The following is a 24,166-nucleotide window of genomic DNA, read 5'->3' on the forward strand; positions in this document are numbered from 1 at the left end:
GCATATGTTAGTACATATGCGATTAGTATCGCTGCGGTAGGCGGCGAGAGGCGGCGATGGCTTATAGTAAATCCCGCCCCAAGTATATAACAGCTACATAATGTGGGTAAGGTGCAATAAGGGAGATAGCTAGACTATTCAGGGATTTAGGGAGATTGTTACTATTTTAGGGAGTCTCCCTAACATCCAGGGAGAGTTGGCAAGTACAGATGTGTCCTCCTACATCTAGCCTCAATAAGTTATGCAGTGCGAGATGCCTGGCGTGAGTAAGTTGCCAAATACCATGCAACTCTGCTAACGTTGAGCGTCTTTTTTTCCAAAAAATGCGTCTTAGCCACAACGCAATACGATTTTGATGCATGAGGAAACTGTGCTGGTTAATTTGATATAGGACACTTGTATATTGTGTGTGACCGAGCCTGTATTTGAAGCAGAACAGAACTTGTACTGGATAACAGCTGCAGATGCTACATTGTAGCACTTCGCATACTGGGGGTAATTCAGAGTTGATCGCAGCAGCAAATTTGTTAGTAGTTGGGCAAAACCATGTGGACTCCAGGGGAGGGGCAGATATAACATTTGCAGAGAGAGTTAGATTTTGGTGGGTTATTTTGCTTCTGTGCAGGGTAAATACTGGCTGCTTTATTTTTACACTGCAATTTAGATTTCAGTTTGAACACACCCCACCCAAATCTAACTCTCTCTGCACATGTTATATCTGCCCCCCCCCCCCTTCCTGCAGTGCACATGGTTTTGCCCAACTGCTAACAAATTTGCTGCTGCAATCAACTCTGCTTTAGGGGGTAATTCCAAGTTGATCGCAGCAGGAATTTTATTTAGCAGTTGGGCAAAACCATGTGCACTGCAGGGGAGGCAGATATAACATGTGCAGAAAGAGTTAGATTTGGGTGGGTTATTTTATTTCTGTGCAGGGTAAATACTGGCTGCTTTATTTTTACACTGCAAATTAGATTGCAGATTGAACACACCACACCCAAATCTAACTCTCTCTGTACATGTTAAATCTGCCTCCCCTGCAGTGCACATGGTTTTGCCCAACTGCTAGAAAATTTCCTGCTGCGATCAACTTGGAATTACCCCCTAGGCCCACAGCATGCTTACCGACATTCTGGCTGCTCTCTGCGGGAGAGAGCAGCCAGGTCGGCTCAGAGGTCGGGCAGGGGAGGCTGTGACGTAGAGGAGGGGGTGTGCCGGAGGCGGGATGGGTGCGGAGCAAGGGCGGGTCACAATGATGCCTCCTTTAAGCCACGCTCCCGCTCTGCAATGCCGCGATCACCGGCATTACACTGCAGGGGGCGTGGCTATGATGACGCGATTCAGCAAGAATCGCGTCATCAACTGCCCGGACCGCCCACTTTACACACTAAGTGGGCGGACGGGCAGGGGGGACCCCGTGAATCGGGAGACTTGCCTGCTCTTCCGGGGGGCCGGGAGGGTCACCCGATTTTCGGGAGCCTCCCGGCCATTTCCGGGAGAGTAGGCAAGTATGGCCCACATATTCAGAGACTCAGTCGCACACAGATATACACGTCATATAGCATAGTATTATATATGTATTACATATACAAAGGCATTACATATAATATTAATCAGCACAGTTTCCATATATGTCCTAGTCACATTGCATTGCAACTAAGATGCATTTTGTCAAAAAAGAAGCAAAAAAATACCCAATGCTAGAAGAGATTCTCACTGGGCAAATGTTCCAAGTCTCGATAACCCCTTCTTTGGCATTTTTTGTGTATCCAGGAAACAAAAAGCTACACTGCGAAACGTACGTCACTCTACTTCGCGGTCACGTGGTGCGCACACGTGATCGCACTAACCGGAACTCAGGGACAGTTACCCAGGCAACGGCGGCAAGCCGTTGAGAGCCGGGAGATACACCGCGACTACAAGCTGCACTATCTTGGAGAGCAGTGGCTGCATGCGGATCAGAGTCAGCGGCGTTGAAGGAAACAGCTGATAACCTCTCCACACCCTCCACACTGAAGTCAGATTACGGCTTCATTTCCACCGCACCTCCGGAGCCACTTACCAGTAGAACTTACCAGCGGTAACTGGCCACAGCAGGATTGGTATTGGTATCGTATGAACACATACCCCATACCTACTATAAAAACTTTTTAGCATATTTATTGCAGCCACACTAGGGTATTAATCTGCTTTAAATTAATGCATTCAGATGTTGCCTGTGTGTGTATATATACACATAGACATCTAACAGTTTTCCGCTGGAGAAATTGATATTATATGAGTCATTATTTCACATAATGTCTTTATGTGCTTATCACGGATAGGTTAAGTCCTATAGCTTATACAATACAAATGGGAGATATACAACCCTGGGCGCTTTAAAAGTTCATACATATGAGAATACGTTCCTTCTCTTTGTTATTAGGTGTCTTCGTGCTTCCCTTTTACTCCACTCTGCGCTTGATTCCACTCAAGGTGATACGGTATATAGTCAGAGTTTTGAATGTGAAGAAAGAGAAAAAAATATATATAGTGTAATACAGTCTTTATGCAAACTTCTGTATATATGAAACAGGGGGGGTTTATAAAACGAGATTCAATAGATGGAGCGTACCACACTCACTATAGACACAGGAAGGGTCAAACTTGTAAAGGTATCTTTAACCAAAAGAAGGTAGGCGTACCCCACTCACACTGTCACTGGAGATTAGGAAGCGCATCAAGGTATCTTTCACGTTTGTCCCCTTATATCTCCTCCAGTTGTCCCAGTAACAATATTGGACTTATAAATCGGAAAGGAACAAGCACATCAAGGTATCTTTAAAATTCTTTAAATTATAATCACAATCTGCGTACCCCAACTCACAGTGTTGTTTCTGTTATAGGCACATCATGGTATCTTTTCCCTTGGTAATCTTCACCCGAAAGGTTCCTCCACAATTTTTTCTCCAGGAAAAATATTATATCCACCAATCGAGTGTAAAATAGCAGAATTTTATTATACAAAACGGGTCCCAAAGTCTGGGAGGATCCAACAACTTGAAACACAGGGTACAATCCAAATGGTTCAACAGGTAAAAAAAAAAAAATTTTTATCATAAAAATACACCAAAGTTAAAATAAAATAAAAAATATAAAATATAAATTACCATACACACCCCAGCTGATCTCTGGAATAGTTAGAAAGCAATGCTAATATTCAAAAAATGACCTTCTTTCCAGAGTCAGCAATATGTGTTGGGATGGTATGGGAAAAAAACTGGCTGTTCACACTCCTTCTGTCGTCAATGCATTTCGGTCACCAACTGACCTTTATCAAGACATGGGTGGAGTGTGAAACACCCAGTATTTAAACTATGAACAGCCAATCATCATACACAGGAAATGACCTCATATTGTTATAATTATGTAACATTATTTAAAACTCTTCATTTTTATTCAATTTCACCTAAATTAGCTGAATTAATGTCCCCACTTAGTGGTTCTTTATATCACAAACATTTTATAAACGTTTTACTGTTATTAATCACATGGAAATGGCCTGTTGCCATGGCTACATCCGGCATCAATGACAATTCCAAAATCCATAGCCTGGTTTTTAAACTGTGCACAAGTGTATCCTGTGCCAGAAGTCCTAATGTCTCCCCTGGTCCGTAAGTAGAGGGAGAACAACATGTTCCTACCCCTCGTATCAGACTACCGGGTTGCTACGGTGATATGCATCCGGAAATGACGAATCGGCCGGGTCGGGTTGCTATGGTTACTCTCGACCGGAAGTACAGGCTCCGTCTAGCCGCTGTGCGTGTGGAGTCTCGCGCTAGTCAGCTGACGTTGGCCAGAAGCGACGTAGTTTTCGTGCAGGAAGTGCTTGCGTGTCATTTTAAACTTTAATGGAACGCAGACAATGATCATTCCGGAATCCACGAGCCCGCACGTAATAATGCATTTTCATTGGTCCGGATGCTGTAGCCTTGGCAACACACCACTGGTTATATCCTGATCACCGATATCTTCCATTACATGTAATAAAAACAAAGACAATGTGTGTTAATATCTTTATAAACATCTTCTACATTTTCGTATACCAAAAGGAAGGGAATAATGGAAAAGCAACCTAGGGAGTACGAAAACAATAATATGTGAGTGGTGTTTTATCATCACTACACATCATTTGGTTTCTCTACTCGACTTTGAAATTGAGGGTGTAAATGGTTTATAAAAACCATTTCAATTCAAAGTCGCTGCTTAACCCGCCTGGACTGAGAGTTTTATATTTATAAATGTAGCTCATTTCAGTTCTGGCAAGTTGTTTTGCCACATCCCTACTCCTCATGTTTTCCTTTATGGCCTTCAGTCCAAAAAAGCCGGATATTTTAGAAACTGCACAATTATGTTCCTTTTTAAAATGTGCAGAAAGGGCATGAGTCTCCATGATGTCTCCATTGATATTCCGTAAATGCTCGCCTAGACGGACCTTTAGAGGACGTGAAGTTCTTCCAATATAGTACATATTACATTCACATTTGATTGCATACACTACTACTTTATAATTATGTCCTTATTTTGTTTGAGATCTTTCATGGCTTGTTTTTCTTTTTTGGTTAAATTAGAAAATTTATGATTGAGTTCTAATTTATTCAAATCATCAAGAACTACAGTGCTGAAAGTTTCTACCAGTTTGGTAGAAACTTTCAGCACTGTAGTTCTTGATGATTTGAATAAATTAGAACTCAATCATAAAGGAGGGGTACCGCAATGGGCACCAGGTTCGCTCCAAGTTATGCCAACCTCTTTTTGGGGTTGTGGGAGCTTAATACCATCTGGGCTAATAATCCCCTTGGAGCGAACCTGGTGTCCTACGCAAGGTACATAGACGACATATTTTTTGTATGGAGAGGTGGAAGAGAAATGCTTGAATCTTTCTGTAAGTTACTTAATGAGAATAATAAAGGCATAGTACTAACTTTTGACGTACAGGAGACTGAGATTAACTTCCTTGACGTCACAATATATGTGGAGGAAGGGAATATCCAGTTTAAAAATTACACTAAACCCACGGATTCTGGGGGTTATATTCCACCTTCCAGTTGCCATCACGACAACTGGATAAACTCCATACCAAATGGACAGTTTAAACGTCTGAGGAGGAATTGCTCCACAGATGCAGTCTTTTCAACACAAGCAGAGGAAATGAGTAACCAATTCCTCGCCAGTGGATACAATACAAATAAAATCATGAAGGCCTTGGAGTCTGCAAACACAGTAAAATCCACTACCATACAAAGCAACCAATTGAGGAATAAACCAAATAAAGAATATGAATTTGCATTCATTACACAATATTCTAAAGAACATAAAGAGGTAGAAAATGTGTTACGTAAACATTGGCATATTTTAAAAAAAGATACCATTTTGGGACCATTATTACCGGAAAAGCCTAAATGTATTTATCGAAAGGCCCCCAATTTAAAATCAACTTTGGTATCAAGTATGTATGCTCCCACACCACAAATTTCAACCATTAAGTCGATTGGTTTTTACCGATGCAGTAATTGTATCGGATGCAGGAATATTGCCGGGGGTGGTTGCAAAAAGATTGAAAAGATTGACATCAATGGGGTAGGAGTGGAGATAAAGGAATTTATAACATGTAACACGAAAAATGTAGTGTATGCAATCAAATGTGAATGTAATATGTACTATATTGGAAGAACTTCACGTCCTCTAAAGGTCCGTCTAGGCGAGCATTTACGGAATATCAATGGAGACATCATGGAGACTCATGCCCTTTCTGCACATTTTAAAAAGGAACATAATTGTGCAGTTTCTAAAATATCCGGCTTTTTTGGACTGAAGGCCATAAAGGAAAACATGAGGAGTAGGGATGTGGCAAAACAACTTGCCAGAACTGAAATGAGCTACATTTATAAATATAAAACTCTCAGTCCAGGCGGGTTAAACAGCGACTTTGAATTGAAATGGTTTTTATAAACCATTTACACCCTCAATTTCAAAGTCGAGTGGAGAAACCAAATGATGTGTAGTGATGATAAAACACCACTCACATATTATTGTTTTCGTACTCCCTAGGTTGCTTTTCCATTATTCCCTTCCTTTTGGTATACGAAAATGTAGAAGATGTTTATAAAGATATTAACACACATTGTCTTTGTTTTTATTACATGTAATGGAAGAGATCGGTGATCAGGCTATAACCAGTGGTGTGTTGCCAAGGCTACAGCATCCGGACCAATGAAAATGCATTATTACGTGCGGGCTCGTGGATTCCGGAATGATCATTGTCTGCGTTCCATTAAAGTTTAAAATGACACGCAAGCACTTCCTGCACGAAAACTACGTCGCTTCCGGCCAACGTCAGCTGACTAGCGCGAGACTCCACACGCACAGCAGCTAGACGGAGCCTGTACTTCCGGTCGAGAGTGACCATAGCAACCCGACCCGGCCGATTCGTCGCTTCCGGATGCATATCACCGTAGCAACCCGGTAGTCTGAAACGAGGGGTAGGAACATGTTGTTCTCCCTCTACTTACGGACCAGGGGAGACATTAGGACTTCTGGCACAGGATACACTTGTGCACAGTTTAAAAACCAGGCTATGGATTTTGGAATTGTCATTGATGCCGGATGTAGCCATGGCAACAGGCCATTTCCATGTGATTAATAACAGTAAAACGTTTATAAAATGTTTGTGATATAAAGAACCACTAAGTGGGGACATTAATTCAGCTAATTTAGCTGAAATTGAATAAAAATGAAGAGTTTTAAATAATGTTACATAATTATAACAATATGAGGTCATTTCCTGTGTATAATGATTGGCTGTTCATAGTTTAAATACTGGGTGTTTCACACTCCACCCATGTCTTGATAAAGGTCAGTTGGTGACCGAAATGCATTGACGACAGAAGGAGTGTGAACAGCCAGTTTTTTTCCCATACCATCCCAACACATATTGCTGACTCTGGAAACAAGGTAATTTTTTGAATATTAGCATTGCTTTCTAACTATTCCAGAGATCAGCTGGGGTGTGTATGGTAATTTATATTTTATATTTTATTTTAACTTTGGTGTATTTTTATGGTAAAAATTTTTTTTTTTACCTGTTGAACCGTTTGGATTGTACCCTGTGTTTCAAGTTGTTGGATCCTCCCAGACTTTGGGACCCTTTTCGTATAATAAAATTCTGCTATTTTACACTCGATTGGTGGATATAATATTTTTCCTGCAGAAAAAATTGTGGAGGAACCTTTCGGGTGAAGGCTACCAAGGGAAAAGATACCATGATGTGCCTATAACAGAAACAACACTGTGAGTTGGGGTACGCAGATTGTGATTATAATTTAAAGAATTTTAAAGATACCTTGATGTGCTTGTTCCTTTCCGATTTATAAGTCCAATATTGTTACTGGGACAACTGGAGGAGATATAAGGGGACAAACGTGAAAGATACCTTGATGCGCTTCCTAATCTCCAGTGACAGTGTGAGTGGGGTACGCCTACCTTCTTTTGGTTAAAGATACCTTTACAAGTTTGACCCTTCCTGTGTCTATAGTGAGTGTGGTACGCTCCATCTATTGAATCTCGTTTTATAAACCCCCCTGTTTCATATATACAGAAGTTTGCATAAAGACTGTATTACACTATATATATTTTTTTCTCTTTCTTCACATTCAAAACTCTGACTATATACCGTATCACCTTGAGTGGAATAAAGCGCAGAGTGGAGTAAAAGGGAAGCACGAAGACACCTAATAACAAAGAGAAGGAACGTATTCTCATATATATGAACTTTTAAAGCGCCCAGGGTTGTATATCTCCCATTTGTATTGTATATTGTATTTCCTAGGTGTTTGGTGACATCTTAGGGAGGTAGATACCTAGGGCAGCTGATTATAGCGCCAGTGCAAGGGAATCTTCCACTTCTTGTTCTTGTCCTTTAAGTCCTATAGCTTGTCACTCACCGCAGGCAACGGCGGCCGCGCTTGTCCCTGCGGGTGACCTGGTCTGCCCGGCGCCTCTCTTCCCCCGGCGGTCTCCGGTCCCGGCGGCGGGTCGGCGCGTTCCTCCGGCGGCTTCCCGGAGCGAGGGCGCCGCCATCATGAGTGGGGTCAGGGAGGCGGAGCAGGACTGACGTCACCTGCCTGCTCCGCCAATCAGGCAAGGGCGGGGGATTCAAAACCAGACGCCGAGCAGAGATCCGGTGCCTGAGTATCATCGATTCTGCCATAGAAGCTGTGATTTCCAGAGCTCCCACGTTCCTGCGGTCTCTGTGTCTGCATCTCCGTGCCTCCAAGCACCTCCGTGCCTCCAAGTACCTCCGTGCCTCCAAGCACTTCCGTGCCTCCAAGCATCTCCGTGCCTCCACGCACTTCCGTGCCTCCAAGCACTTCCGTGCCTCCAAGCATCTCCGTGCCTCCAAGCACTTCCGTGCCTCCAAGCACTTCCGTGCCTCCAAGCATCTCCGTGCCTCCAAGCACCTCCGTGCCTCCAAGCACCTCCGTGCCTCCAGCACCCTCAGTGCCTCCAGCACCTCAGTGCCTCCAGCACCTCAGTGCCTCAGCACTCAGCATTACTGTGCCTCAATACCTGTGCCTCCAGCACCTCTGTGCCTCAGCATTCAGTATCTCTACAAGTCTTGTCTTTCAGGAAACCTTCAAGTATTCTTCCGTGCTTCCTGCCTGCCGTCTTAATCCTGCATGAGGAAGACCTACATCCGGCCATCTCTACTGCGACCCAGTAGCGGTTCCTCTTCCCGGTCATCGGAAGAAGCCCCGAGTCCACAACACTCCCAAATCAGGTCAGTGATATAGCTATCTGAATTTTATAGTGCATGGGCATATTCTGGTTGCTCCAAGAGGTGCTGGAGTTGTGTGGTACCCAACAGGTATTGGGAGTAAATTGGTATATTCATAAGTGGCATCAAAGGCCCGATGGCAGATTATTGTACAAAGAATTTTCAAGCTGTGGTTTTGTTATGCACACCAGTGCCTGCAGGAAAGTACTGGTGTCAGAACTGTTATGCACTCCAGTGTCTGCAGGAATGTACTGGTGTTTGAACTGTTATGCAAAACAAATGGACTCACAGACAAACTGGGGAATATTACATAACGTACACAGAAGGTAATAGGGTAACAAAATACACACAAAGTGAACAGAGAAGCCCAGAGGCTAAGGAACTGGGTATCTCCCTTGTATTAGAACTGCACAGATGGAAAAAGCAAGATGTTGTGTTTTAATACGTAGAGAACCCGAAATGCTGTTGCTAAGGGCAACAGCAAAACCCTAAAGGGTTACCAACGGGTGTGGCAGTAAACTCCTTGGTCAGAGATGGAATGATAGACACAAGGAGAGTCTCCACAATCCTATTTCTCACTTGCAGTGCACAGGTTTTAGCTTACTGCCACTAAACTGACCCCTGACACCTAGCACAGTGAGACAGGATTAGACAGGCAAGTCTTAGAATACAGCCGCAAACTTGCTAAGTTCACAGAGTAGTAACAGAACCCCAGCAAGCTAAACGACTGACTCCAGTCTTACTGCTAGGTCTGGATTGGCAGAGTGTAATACCAAATCCCCAGGCCTATTTGCAGTAAGCAACAAACAAATACAAAGCTACACAGTACTGGCTAACTTTCATGAACTGACTAACCAACAAAGATTCAGCAGCATCTGCTTACCCTGAAAAGAGGCCTTATAAAGCAGGTGCTGTCCACGCCCCACTCAGACCTTACAGACTGTGAGCACAAAAACCAGCACCGGATCCCCTGCCGTGCACAGAGCCTATAACCACTGCACAGCAAAAGACCCGAACCGGAGTATCAGCTGCGCTCAGGTTACTCCACTAGCACTTGTCTCCCGGTTGCCATGACGACGTGGCAGCACAGGGCAGGAGACCCTAACAGGTTTAGCTTTAATTTTGCAGCAGATTGCTATTTAATTACCCTCATGTACATTACCGTCTGCTATGGTTATTGAAAACATTTTCAGCTGTTTATTTGCTCTCTCTCCCTCATTATAGCCTCTCTGACACGTTGTAAAAATTTTCTTGCAAATGTACGATCAGGCTTTAGAGGCTCATACATAGGGGTATATTTACTAAGGTCCCGATTTTGACCGAGATGCCGTTTTTTCATCAAAGTGTCATCTCGGTAATTTACTAAGCAATAATCACGGCAGTGATGAGGGCATTCGTAATTTTTTGGAAGTCCAACAAAAAAAATACGAATGAATACACCATCGGTCAAAACGCGGCTGTTTAAGTATGAATCTCGGTAATTTACTAAGAAGTGCAAAGCAAAAAAAAAACAAACACTGCCGTGAAAAATTACAACTCGTAAAAAAGTGCTAAAAAAAAACAGACCTGCTTTTTTAATCCGTGATTGTATAGGCATGCAGGGATCCATGAGATCCGTGCATGTATATCAGTGGGAAGGGGTGGGAAAGTGGTTATTTTCTTTAAAAAAATTGCGTGGGGTCCCCCCTCCTAAGCATAACCAGCCTCGGGCTCTTTGAGCCGATCCTGGTTGCAGAAATATGGGGAAAAAATTGACAGGGGTTCCCCCATATTTAAGCAACCAGCATTGGGCTCTGCGCCTGGTCCTGGTTCCAAAAATACGGAGGACAAAAAGAGTAGGGGTCCCCCGTATTTTTAAAACCAGCACCGGCTCCACTAGCTGGACAGAATGCCACAGCCGGGGGTCACTTTTATATAGTGCCCTGCGGCCGTGGCATCAAAAATCCAACTAGTCACCCCTGGCCGGGGTACCCTGGGGGAGTGGGGACCCCTTCAATCAAGGGGTCCCCCCCCAGCCACCCAAGGGCCAGGGGTGAAGCCCGAGGCTGTCCCCCCATCCAATTGGCTGCGGATGGGGGGCTGATAGCCTTTTGTGAAAATGAAAAGATATTGTTTTTAGTAGCAGTACTACAAGGCCCAGCAAGCCTCCCCCGCATGCTGGTACTTGGAGAACCACAAGTACCAGCATGCGGCGGAAAAACGGGCCCGCTGGTACCTGTAGTACTACTACTAAAAAAATACCCAAAAAAAGACAAGACACACACACCTTGAAAGTAAAGTTTTATTACATGCATCCACACAAACATACATACATACTTACCTTATGTTCACACGAGGGTCTGTCCTCTTCTCCAGTAGAATCCATGGGGTACCTGTTGATTAAATTCTACTCACCAGATCCAGGGTCCCAGGCTCCTCGTAGCATCCATTTGTAATCCACGTACTTGAATAAAATAAAAAAAACGGACAACCGAGCCACGCACTGAAAGGGGACCCATGTTTGCACATGGGCCCCCTTTCCCCGAATGCCAGAAACCCACTCTGACTTCTGTCTAAGTGGGTTTCTTCAGCCAATCAGGGAGCGCCACGTTGTAGCACCCTCCTGATCGGCTGTGTGCTCCTGTACTGTCTGACAGGCGGCACACGGCAGTGTTACAATGTAGCGCCTATGCGCTCCATTGTAACCAATGGTGGGAACTTTGTGGTCAGCGGTGAGGTCACTTTCGGTCATCCGCTTAGCAGAAAGTTCCAACCATTGGTTACAATGGAGCGCATAGGCGCTACATTGTAACACTGCCGTGTGCCGCCTGTCAGTCAGTACAGGAGCACACAGCCGATCAGGAGGGTGCTACAACGTGGCGCTCCCTGATTGGCTGAAGAAACCCACTTAGACAGAAGTCAGAGTGGGTTTCTGGCATTCGGGGAAAGGGGGCCCATGTGCAAACATGGGTCCCCTTTCAGTGCGTGGCTCGGTTGTCCGTTTTTTTTATTTTATTCAAGTACGTGGATTACAAATGGATGCTACGAGGAGCCTGGGACCCTGGATCTGGTGAGTAGAATTTAATCAACAGGTACCCCATGGATTCTACTGGAGAAGAGGACAGACCCTCGTGTGAACATAAGGTAAGTATGTATGTATGTTTGTGTGGATGCATGTAATAAAACTTTACTTTCAAGGTGTGTGTGTCTTGTCTTTTTTTGGGTATTTTTTTAGTAGTAGTACTACAGGTACCAGCGGGCCCGTTTTTCCGCCGCATGCTGGTACTTGTGGTTCTCCAAGTACCAGCATGCGGGGGAGGCTTGCTGGGCCTTGTAGTACTGCTACTAAAAACAATATTTCATTTTCACAAAAGGCCATCAGCCCCCCATCCGCAGCCAATTGGATGGGGGGGGACAGCCTCGGGCTTCACCCCTGGCCCTTGGGTGGCTGGGGGGGGGACCCCTTGATTGAAGGGGTCCCCACTCCCCCAGGGTACCCCGGCCAGGGGTGACTAGTTGGATTTTTTATGCCACGGCCGCAGGGCACTATATAAAAGTGACCCCCGGCTGTGGCATTATCTGTCCAGCTAGTGGAGCCCGGTGCTGGTTTTAGAAATACGGGGGACCCCTACTCTTTTTGTCCCCCGTATTTTTGGAACCAGGACCAGGCGCAGAGCCCGATGCTGGTTGTTTAAATATGGGGGAACCCCTGTCATTTTTTCCCCCATATTTCTGCAACCAGGGTCGGCTCAAAGAGCCCGAGGTTGGTTATGCTTAGGAGGGGGGACCCCACGCATTTTTTTTCGCCGTTTTACAGTGTTTATTTCCAAAAAAAAAAAAAAATGAACCCCAGCACGGATCACACAGATCCGGCCGAGATTCATTGTGATAAAGTCGGCAGTGTTTTGCTAATCACTGCCGTAAAAAACGGGAAAAAAACACGAATGACATCGACATCGGAACAAATGAAAAATCCGAATACGACAGCTTAGTAAATTAGGCGTAATAAATTCAAAAAGTTGCAGTTTTACACTGTCGATGTCATTCGTGTTTGAACTTTGACCTTTTTCCGAAAATTACGAATGTTCGTAAATATACCCCATAGTGAAAATTTGGATTGGTGTGTGTGATATAAATTGTTAGAGGCTACATGTACTGTACTATTGATGTTGAATACACAAACCAGTATACAACAATTATGACAGCAACAGGATTGCTATAATTGCTGCCTCACCGTAGATCACCACTCTATTCTGGCTATGCAAGTGGACGCCCTTGCATAGGATAATTGCACATGATAATTGTCCCATTACCATTATCCTGATTTTGCTAGAACTGCACTCCTTTTCTATGGACATAAGATAAATATAGATACTGAATACACGATTGATCTAGATCACTTTGGATATACAATTTTGGCAAGACGGGTATTGGGATTGACTGAACGGGCAGATTAAATAAATGCGGACATACCCCGCTGGAGATGCCCGATCTTGTCTGATCTTGGAAGCCAAGCAGTGGAGGGCCGGGTCAGTACTCGGATGGGAGACCACCTTGGAACACCCTGGTACTGCAAAAAATTCTTCTGCCCGATCTTGAGTGATCCTCAATAATACCATGTGGCATTCGGTTCTGTATGACTTATGATTTAATTTTCTACGTCAAAATAATCCTGAATAGGATTTCTGTAGAACAAATGATGGTCATATATTACACAAAGGCGTTACTGTTTTTCAGAGGGCATTAAAAGTTTGTTGCAGACTAGTGCGGTCCCAAAAAAAAGCTTTTTTTTCATGCTAGGAGTCCCCAACAGCAGATGAAAGCCAAAGTGTAAATCAATGTAAATTACCGTATATACTCGAGTATAAGCCGACTTTTTCAGCACTTTTTTTTATGCTGAAAAAGCCCCCTCGGCATATACTCGAGTCAGTGGGAAGGAGGGACACGGAAGGCACAGCGCACGCCTCTCCTGTGTCCATCCTGCGTCTCCGGCGGGTCTATTAAATGAAGTACCCGTTCGTGAGCTCTGATTGGCTCACGAACTGGCACTTCATTTAACAGACCCACCGCCGGAGATGCAGGATGGACACAGGAGAGGCGCGCGCTGTGCCCTCCGTGTCCCTCCTTCACAAGACAGCGGGGAGGGTAAGTTGTACCTGGCACTGGGGGAGCATATTTGCCACTTGGGGGGGGGGCATGTGTGGCACTGAGGGGGCATATCTGGTAGTATGAGGGCATATCTGGCACTGTGGGGGAATATCTGACAGTATGATGGCATATCTGGCACTGTGGGGGCATATCTTGCATTGTGGGGGAATATCTGGCAGTATGAGGGCATATCTGGCACTGTGGGGGAATATCTGGCACTATGAGGGCATATCTGGCACTCTGGTATATCTGGCAGTATGAGGGCATATCTGGCACTCTGGTATATCTGGCAGTATGAGGGCATACCTGGCACTATGAGGGCATATCTGGCACTGTGGAGGAATATCTGGCAGTATGAGGGCATATCTGGCACTGTGGGGGCATATCTGGCAGTGTGAGGGCATATCTGGCAGTGTGAGGGCATATCTGGCAGTATGAGGGCTGTGTATGGCTAGAGCTGCATTTCCCACCCTAGGCTTATACTCGAGTCAATAAGTTTTCCCAGGTTTTTGTGGTAAAATGAGGTGCCTCGGCTTATATTCGGGTCGACTTATACTCGAGTATATACGGGTATGTTGATTTAGGTATCGGATATATTATCAGGGCAGGTTTAAGAGAGTAGAGGGTCCGTGTGCAGTCTCTGTGCACCCCTACTCCATTCTTGCTGGCACATGCACCAAATAGAATTTTAATTTTATTTCAAATTTAAAAATGTGGGATCTGTCAGCCTCACCCCGGCCTTTTGTGTTGTGGCGGCTTTATCCAATGGTCTTAGTCACTGCCAGCCATTCCTGCTCCGTGATTTCTGATGTAGGCAGGGCCGTTTCTTGGGGCAGGCGAGCAGTGGGCGCCCGCCACAGCACTAACTGTGGCTCCCTGCTTCCCCCTCCTATTTCTCCCCGAGTAACCTGCTCGGGGGGCGGAATTTCACGGAATTACGCGGTTGCGTCGCTACGTCACGACGCAACCTCGTCATTCCGCGAAACTCCCCCCCCCCCCCCGAGCGGAGTACAGAGGGGGATCCAAGTTAGGAAGAGGGAAAGGCCGGCGCGAGGAGCGACTGGTGAGGCGGGCCGAAGAGCGGTAATCGCCTCTGTAAGTATTCTCTCTCTCTCAATGTGTAAAATGGGGACACCTGCCGTAATGTGTGAAATGGGGACTCTTGCCTGCCGTAGTGTGGGGATTTAATGTATCAAGGGCATTGCAGTGTGTGGTATAATATGGTGCAGGGGGCATTACTGTGTGGGGCTTAATATGGTATAATTTTTTTTTCCTGTGGTGGTCGTGATCTGTTGGAGCAGGGTCAAAAACTGGATTGTGAGGTAGTCTTTTCAGACGAGGCCATGCCCATTTAAATGAGGCCACACCCATTTAGTTGAGGCCACGCCCCCTTGCCGGGCACACGCACGTTTTTTTTATTATCTAGGTAGGTGTGTGTGTGTGTGGGGGGGCACATTTTTTTTATGTCATGGGGGGGGGCGCATTTTTAAATCTCGCACTGGGAGCCAAATTGGCTGGAAACAGCCCTGGATGTAGGAATGCCATCCTGCGGGATGCCATCACCTGCTGCCCTTCAGCCGCTGCGTGTCTGCAAACCCTGGTGGTGTGAGTTTTGCTAATGGCCTACCACAAATAAGGCAACTTTTATTCTATTTGCTCTGCCCCTGGTGGTTTCCTCAAGACTCCTGTATCCTTGACTGTCTTTATTAACCAGGAGAACGTGTACCGAAAACAAAGCCATAAACACACCACAATATGGTGTAATATTACTTTCAGGCTATGAATGTATATAGTATGGATATATTCCAAAGTACAGAAAAATCCGAACTCCAAAATGTTTCTGATCCCAGTATTCATTACAGTATCTTTTTGCTTTTAAAATACAATCTCAGCTGATTAATTTAATTTGCATTAACAGGTGTTTTGGAAACAGTGGGCAAATCAGCTGTGTCTCGCAGCGTCATCATCATCAGTTTGCAACTTGCAGCACGGTTTTAGTGTAGATATGCGAGTCAATCGCCTCAACAGATAAATGTGCTTTTTCGGCAGCTATTTAAACTGCAATTCACGACAATATGCCCACGGCATGCCCTTACTTTAATAGAGGAGATTGCCATTAAAAACACATACATTGTGAAAAGCATGCATACTTAAAGAACAAATTACATCCAACTCCGAATGAGCTGTTTTGTGGGGTTTAAAGCCTTTTACTGCAGAAGGACTTGATGTAATGTTTTAGAGATTGGGCTTTGTTCTGTATATTTCTAATTCTTGTCTTCAAACAATGTAAAACACTTTCAAATGCACAAAAGTGACTCACTTTCATTAATGACACAAATGAATCTATGTTGAGCATTATTTTAAAAGAAAGAAAAAGTTTAAATGAAGAGTGTGGTGCTAAGGACCAGGAATTGGGTATGCATCTTACAATGTACTTGGGGGGGTGATTCAGACCTAATCGTAGATGTGCTAAAAATATCACATCTACGATCAGTTTCTCGGACATGCGGGGGACGCCCAGCACGGGGCTAGTCCGACCCGCATGTCAGGCCTCGTCCCCCCACACACAGGTGCGAAAGTAACTTACGGTGGCAATCAGGGCCAGACTGGCCATCTGGCACTTCTGGCAAATGCCAGAAGGGCCGATGGCCACGTGGGCTGGTCCAGCGCTCACTGAGACACGCTGCCGCTCAGTCCGGCGGCAGCGTGTCTCAGCTGTCAGGAAAGGAGAGCGCGCCAGCGCGGCTATGTCTGGCGGCAGCATATAGTGGACTTCAAACCAGCCGCCGGTTCGTGAGCCAATCAGAGCTCACGGACTGGCAGCCAATCAGGAGCCGCCACTGCCGGTCCGCGAGCTCTGATTGGCTCACGAACCGGCGGCTGGTTTGAAGTCCGCTACACGCCACCAGACATAGCTGCGCTGGCGCGCTCTGAGCTCCTGACAGCCTCAGTCACATCACAGCCGGAGGAGCAGCAGCAGCGGTAAGCAGCTGCAGCACTGCTGTGGGGGCAATTGTTTACCTGGCACTGTGGGAGCATTTGTATACCTGGCACTGTGGGGGCAATTGGCTGGCACTGTGGGGGGCAATTGTTTACCTGGCACTGTGGGAGCATTTGTATACCTGGCACTGTGGGGGCATTTGTGGATCTGGCACTGTGGGGGCATTTGTGGATCTGGCACTGTGGGGGCATTTGTGGATCTGGCACTGTGGGGGCATTTGTGGATCTGGCACTGTGGGGCATTTGTGGATCTGGCACTGTGGGGGCATTTGTAAACCTGGCACTGTGGGGGCATTTGTGGATCTGGCACTGTGGGGGGGCATTTGTGGATCTGGCACTGTGGGGCATTTGTGGATCTGGCACTGTGGGGGCATTTGTATACCTAGCACTGTGGGGGCAATTGTGGATCTGGCACTGCACTATTGGGGGCATATGTCTGTGTATCACGTCCCATTTTAATTGTCCACACCCATATTTTTGGCGCGCGCGCACACACTACCTCTATGGGACACTCTCTGTCTGATTGGTCGCCGCTTAGCCCCGCTTACAACCTTTATTTTTCCATAACCCCACGTCAACATTTCCACTTCAACCAATGGTTGTGTGTATTTTAATACAGAATGATGTACACTTGTATGTATTAATTATATTTGTAAGAGCATAGACTAAGTAGTAGGAGGAGTCGGGAATAGTAAGGGGAGGAGTCAGATGCTGACACCGAGGTGGGCCTGTGTGCTTCAAAAATGCCAGGGCCTATTTTTGGTCCCAGTCCGGCCCTGGCAATGCTTTTGCACCCGTCAAGTAGCTCCCTGTCTGGGTTGTAGCCCCGGCACGACCCCGCAATGGTACGGACACGCCTGCGTTGTCCGGACTGCGCCCCACCAACAGCATTCCAACGCCATTGGCGCGCCCCCTCCCACGCCACGACCGCCTCTGCCTGTCAATCAGGTTGAGGCGGTCGCAGCAGTGAGATGTGAAATATGCCCATTGGTGCAGATAAACAACCAGTACAGATCAACGGGTTTGGTTTTTTTTTTTACTTTTTTTAAGTTTGTAAGTGACCCCTCTAGGCCAAATAAGTGCATTAATTCCCATCACCTCTCTGTAAGGAGCAATATGTGCCCATGTACGTTTTTCTTTTATGTCCTACTTTGGACTACTTCATGAAAAAAGATTACCTATGGATTTTGGAGTTAAAGAAAACGTGAAATGAGGGATGTTTGTTGTGTTTATATAAAGAAGTATGCTTTAGGCCCTATGTTGGTGTTTTATTTATTGCCGGTATTGTGGAACTATGTGTTTCAGCAGATACTGACTACCAGGGCATATTGGATTTTGTAGTTCCAAAACAACCAGTAAGCCATAACAATCATGGGCATGCTGGTACTAGTAGTTCCACAAACTCTGGCATGTCAACAGCTGCCAGGGCTTGCTGGGATTTGCAGTTCCACAATAGTTTGTACTCTAAGACAGGGCACCATTTATTACCATTTAGAGTAACATTACAGGTGTAAGCATGTACTGGCACCCATGTCATAAATAAATTACGCCGAGAGGTGGGGGAGGAACAGGTACTCTTTACCAAGGCCCATCCCACAGGCACTTTTCCCAGTGATTTATGTCAGCAGCACCGGTTGCCGTCGGACTGTGGGGGGATGAGTATAAATATATGAGTGCAGGCGGGTGTGCGATGTGTGGACCCCACTGGACCTAGGGGCCCGTGTGCACCCCTTATAGATACACCAATCATTAGAATGTGAACAGTAATCAGCAAACAACATCCTTAGTCTTCAATACTTGCACCCGTCCAGACTACGTGGTAGAGATCTATGAGAAACAGGCTTCCCTGAGAATCACATGACTTTTCTGTATGCAAAAAGTTGCCATTTGCATCTGTTCACAGGAAACACTTCTGGCTCAGAATCAGTCCCAGTATAGTTAAAGCAATTAGTGCTAAAACGTGAATACTATAATATGTATTTATAAGACTGCTTGGTTTTTATATGACACCATCATATAGCCCCCTTATAATAATTTAGTGACACCTAGTCTAGAATTACCTATTATATTGCTGGATGATCTAAATCAGGGGTGGGAAACATCCGGCCCGTGGGCCGTGTAAGGCCCGCACAGCCACTTCATGCAGCCCGGTGGCTCACCTAACCCAGGGTGATTCCGGGCGCCCACTGAGATTTTGGTACCAGCAGTCGCCCGGCTCCTTTCCCTCAGCGGCAGCCGGAGGCAGGAGCTCACTCCTGAGCACCGGCTCAGGCAGTGTACGGCTGTGCGGCGCTATGGGAGAGATGTCATGACATCTCATATGATGGCATATTACAGTGCCGCCAGTTCATATTATGTAACATTATAATGCCATGTAGTTAATTTCATACCACATTAAAATGAGCAGGTCCAGGGACATAACTAGATATATTGCTGGCCACAAGGCAAACATTTATATGGTTCCTATATATCTAAGAATGGTGAAAAATGTATATAACATATGTAACTTGGACAGGGAAGATGGACCCCTCTCAGCTCTGGGCCCAATAGCAGCTGCACTCCCTGCACCCAGGGGCGGATTGGGACAAAAAGCGGCCCTGGAAAAATTTGTACTAGTGGCCCCACCTGGGCAGCACCAGAGGTGTAAGGTCTATCCATGGGCCATGGCAGCAGCACCCTCCGCCCCCCCCCCCCCCCCCCAAGACTTTTCAGATAGTGGGCATGTCCAGCATCAAGGGGGAAGTTAAAAAGAAATAAAATTAAATATTACGAGCACATTATATGATACACCTTTAGAATTTGGGAAACTATATCATTCTTTAGAAAGATATATTTTCTTGCTTATTACACCAACCGTATCCCAATCACTATTCACTCAATCTTATATGTCAGCCAAGCAGGCGGACAGAGCATACGCTACATCATCTGCAATCACAGGCTAAGTGGCAAAGTAATTTTCATATATGCAAATTATTTTGCATCTTATTCATTATGTCTATAAAAAGGACCACATGTTCTCAAACAAAACAGGCCCCACGGGTGCGTCGGCCCACCGGCAATCTTACCTGTGAACCCTATGGCCAATCCGCCTCTGCCTGCAGCTATGGTAGCTACACCCATGTGCACAGCCTTAGCATGGTCAGTAGGGGGATTCATTCCCTAGAATCCTAGATAGATCAGGGGCAATATTTACTAATATTCGTGTTTGATTCGGTTTGTGTAGTGTTTAAACTCGTTTTGTATCGGGTGCATTTTCATGCAACTTTTTGAATCCATATACGCAAAGTTACGAAGCAGTCGACTTTATGGTTTTCGAGTTTTCCGATGTCGATGCCAGTCGTTTTTTTTTTGGCACATTTACGGCCGTCATTGTCGTTTGCGTACGTGTTTTTGTTGGGTTTGCAGCTTTTTTTCCTAAGTTAAACGCGGCAGGGTTTTTTTTTCCCGCGGCCGCATTTTCACTTTCAGTTTCGATTTTCATCCCCGTTCGTGATTGGTTGTGTTTCCGATGGTAGGAGTGTCTGTGCGCAACCATATAAATACGCCCCAAACCGTCCGCACCTCGTGGGTTTAGTTCATGGTGAGGAGGAGGGAGGTTGTGCTGTGGAGGTAGGTGAATTTGTGGTTTGGTGAGGAGTGTTGGTAGCGATTTCTGAGTGTGGTATTGTGTTTGAAAGTCGTCTTGTCATTCTTGTTGTCTTGTATTTTGTGGTTTTGTCTCATTTTTAGTCCAAGTTATTTTTCTTTATAGTCCCTTGTCAGTGTGTGTGTGTGTGTGTGTGTGTGTGTGTGTGTGTGTGTGTGTGTGTGTGTGTGTGTTGTGTAGTGGTAGTGGAGGAGTGTGTTGTTGTTTTTTTTTTTCCTGTGTTAACTGTGTAGACACACAATTATGTGCGACTCAGAGGTGGAGGGTGTGAGTGAGGGGGAGGAGGTCGGTCAGGTGGAGGAGGTGAGTGTTAGTGAGGTTAGCGAGGTGGAGGAGGTGGGTGAGGTTGCTGCAGCAGCCTCAAGTGACAGTGACAGTCAGAGTGCTCCGCAGCCAGAGCAGGACTGGCCATCTGGCACTTCTGGCAAATGCCAGAAGGGCCGATGGCCACGTGGGCCGGTCCAGCGGTCACTGAGACGCGCTGCCGCTCAGTCCGGCGTCAGCGCGTCTCAGCTGTCAGGATTGGAGAGCTGTGAGGGACGGGGGTGAGAGCGCCGGGCGCCCGCCAGCACGGCTGTGTCTGGCGCGGCGCGTATAGCGGACTTCAAAGCAGCCGCCGGTCCGTGAGCCAATCAGAGCTCGCGGACCGGCAGCCAATCAGAAGCCGCCGGTCCGCGAGCTCTGATTGGCTCACGAACCGGCGGCTAGTTTGAACGCTATACGCTGCCGCGCCAGACACAGCAGCCGCGCTGGCGGGCGCCCGGCACTCTCACCCCCGTCCCTCACAGCCCGGAGGAGGAGGAGCAGCAGCAGCAGCAGTGCAGCAGCGGTAAGCAGCTGCAGCACTGGCTGCTGTGCGGGTAATTGTATACCTGGCACTGTGGGGGCAATTGGCTGGCACTGTGGGGCATTTGTATACCTGGCACTGTGGGGGCAATTGTTTACCTGGCACTGTGGGGGCATCTGTATACATGGCACTGTGGGGGCATCTGTATACATGGCACTGTGGGGGCATCTGTATACCTTGCACTGTAAGGGCATTTGTATACCTGGCACTGTGGGGGCAATTGGCTGGCACTGTGGGGGCATCTGTATACCTGGCACTGTGGGGGCAATTGGCTGGCACTGTGGGGAATTTGTATACCTGGCACTGTGGGGGCATCTGTATACATGGCACTGTGGGGGCATCTGTATACCTTGCACTGTGGGGGCATCTGTATACCTGGCACTGTGGGGGCATTTGTATACCTGGCACTGTGGGGGCATTTGTATACCTGGCACTGTGGGGGCATTTGTATACCTGGCACTGTGGGGGGCATTTGTATACCTGGCACTGTGGGGGGCATTTGTGGATCTGGCACTGTGGGGGCATTTGTATACCTGGCACTGTGGGGGCAATTGTTTACCTGTCACTGTGGGGGCAATTGTTTACCTGGCACTGTGGGGGCATCTGTATACCTGGCACTGTGGGGGCATTTGTATACCTGGCACTGTGGGGGCATTTGTATACCTGGCACTGCACTATCGGGGGCATATAATGTAAATTTCGGCTCATACCGGGTGCTGTAATGTGAATTTTGGCTCATACTGTGTGGTATAATGTGAAAGGGGCAGCAGTACTAGATAGTATAAGGGGTCCTACTATTGTGGTGCATAATGCGTATAAGGGGTGTATGGTGTGGTAAACTACACTGAAGGCCACGCCCCTTTGAGTGGCCACGCCCCCTTTTCCGGAGCGCGCGCGCGCCTTCAGCGCGCGCTTAATTACAAACCTCACATTTCCATACCCCCACTTAAAAATTGCCAGGGCCTATTTTTAGTCCCAGTCCGGCCCTGTCCGCAGCCACGCACCACTACTAAGACTGGGCGGAATGTTAAGTTTAGTTTTGCAGAAAATGTGGCATTGGTGCGTGAGCTGATGAAGTATCAGAGGCAGCTATTTGGCCCTGAGTCTGCCAAGGTGCCAACACGGAGGAAGACGGTGTTGTGGTCGAAAGTAGTTGCTGCTGTCAATAGTGAGGGGGTGGTCAAGTGGACGGAGGACACATGCCGCAAACGGTACTATGACATAAAGGGACGTGTCAAGTCCAAAATGGCCAAGGAGGCCAAGTCGGCTCGGAAAACCGGTGGTGGCCAGCCCTATATTGCAAGTTATCTGGAGTATGAGGAGCCCATGCGGAGTGTAATACCTCCTGAAGTTGTCTTTGCAACCCATGTCCGGGATTCAGATAGGCCAAGGAAGAATGGTGAGCATGTGTTTTTTTTTTTTTTTGTGTTAAAATGTTTTATTTTGTAATCTGTGTCATGTGACGTTGCATATTACTCCCATCTTCAAGTGTGTGTCTGCAAATTCATTGTTTTGGGTCATGTGTTAGCTAAAAGCCAATGTTACATCTTACTTTATTGTATGTCATGTGTTTTTCAGGCAGATATTTTGCATGTGTAGTTTGGACTTGGTGTGTCTCTGATTTGTCCTGCAATAATGTGTTCCTTTTGGGTTTCTTTTTTTGTTTTAGATTATGACTATGTTTTATATATGTGTTCCATGTTTTTTTTAAGTTAACAAATTCGTTGTCATGTTAGAGGCTGGAGTACTGGAAAGTGGTTTTTAAACCACTTACATGTGTAATGTCATCTTTAGAGAATGTTATTGGTTTTTTTTTTTTTTGGCTTGTATTTGTACCGTGACACCATACTGCATTTTTTTTAACCCAAAAATTAGTTTTTTTAATATTTTGGTCATATACTGGTAATGTGTCTTTGGAGTGCCACATCACAGAGCAAATTAGATATTGCATCTGTAATATTTTTAATAACAATACAAAATTAAGTTGTGTTTGTTTTTTTAAATAAAAAACCTTTCCTTGAACTTGTGGCCTATGTTAGTGTCCTGTACATGTTTGGCTGTCTTGATGTTGCCATAGTGCATATGTGTTTTGGTTGTTTTTTTGTGTTAAATTTTTGGCTTTCTGGTCCTTATGTTTGTTTGAATTAAAAACCAAGCATTTCTAAATGTAAAACTGTTTATAAGCATAATGGGTGGATGTATACACAATAGCATGATTTATGAATATATCTCATTTTATACAGTGTCTGAAAAAAGCAGTACTACTTGTCGGCCAGTAAATCCTAACACATCTGATGATGATGACGCTGCGGAAGCAGGTAAAGTGTCCATTGTAGTATAGGGTATGCTTGTAAAGGAATGCCATAACAAAATTGCACTTTCATTAAAAGGTCCATCAAAAGAAGTATGGAGCAGCAGAAGTGGCTCTTCTGTAAGACTTCACCACAAGAAACCTGTGGCGGAAAAGAAAGCAAGGTCGTCTGTCCCGGCACAAACACAGCAGGCTACCCCGCCACGAAGATTATCGTCCGTATGTTCGGTCCCCCCACTCCAAATTTTGGACACACCTCCAAGACGTTATCCACACTCCCCTCATCTTGATTGTGAGTATCAAAATGGAATCAAAGTGAAAAATGTCAGAACATAATCATAAGCAGTCATAACCGCATTAAGTCAAAACACTTCCAAAACAAAAAAACTTACCGCAGTAAGTAAAAGCTGAAATGGAATCCAA

The 24,166-nt window shown here is 45.9% G+C and overlaps 1 pseudogene; it reads left to right on the forward strand.

Annotated features, from left to right (window-relative positions):
- The first annotated feature begins 13,250 nt into the window (after window positions 1–13,250).
- On the forward strand, window positions 13,251–13,370 carry LOC134937798 (5S ribosomal RNA; annotated as a pseudogene).
- The last annotated feature ends 10,796 nt before the right edge of the window (window positions 13,371–24,166 follow it).

This window comes from Pseudophryne corroboree, chromosome 6 (assembly GCF_028390025.1).
Source record: "Pseudophryne corroboree isolate aPseCor3 chromosome 6, aPseCor3.hap2, whole genome shotgun sequence".
NCBI classification, from domain to species: Eukaryota; Metazoa; Chordata; class Amphibia; order Anura; family Myobatrachidae; genus Pseudophryne; species Pseudophryne corroboree.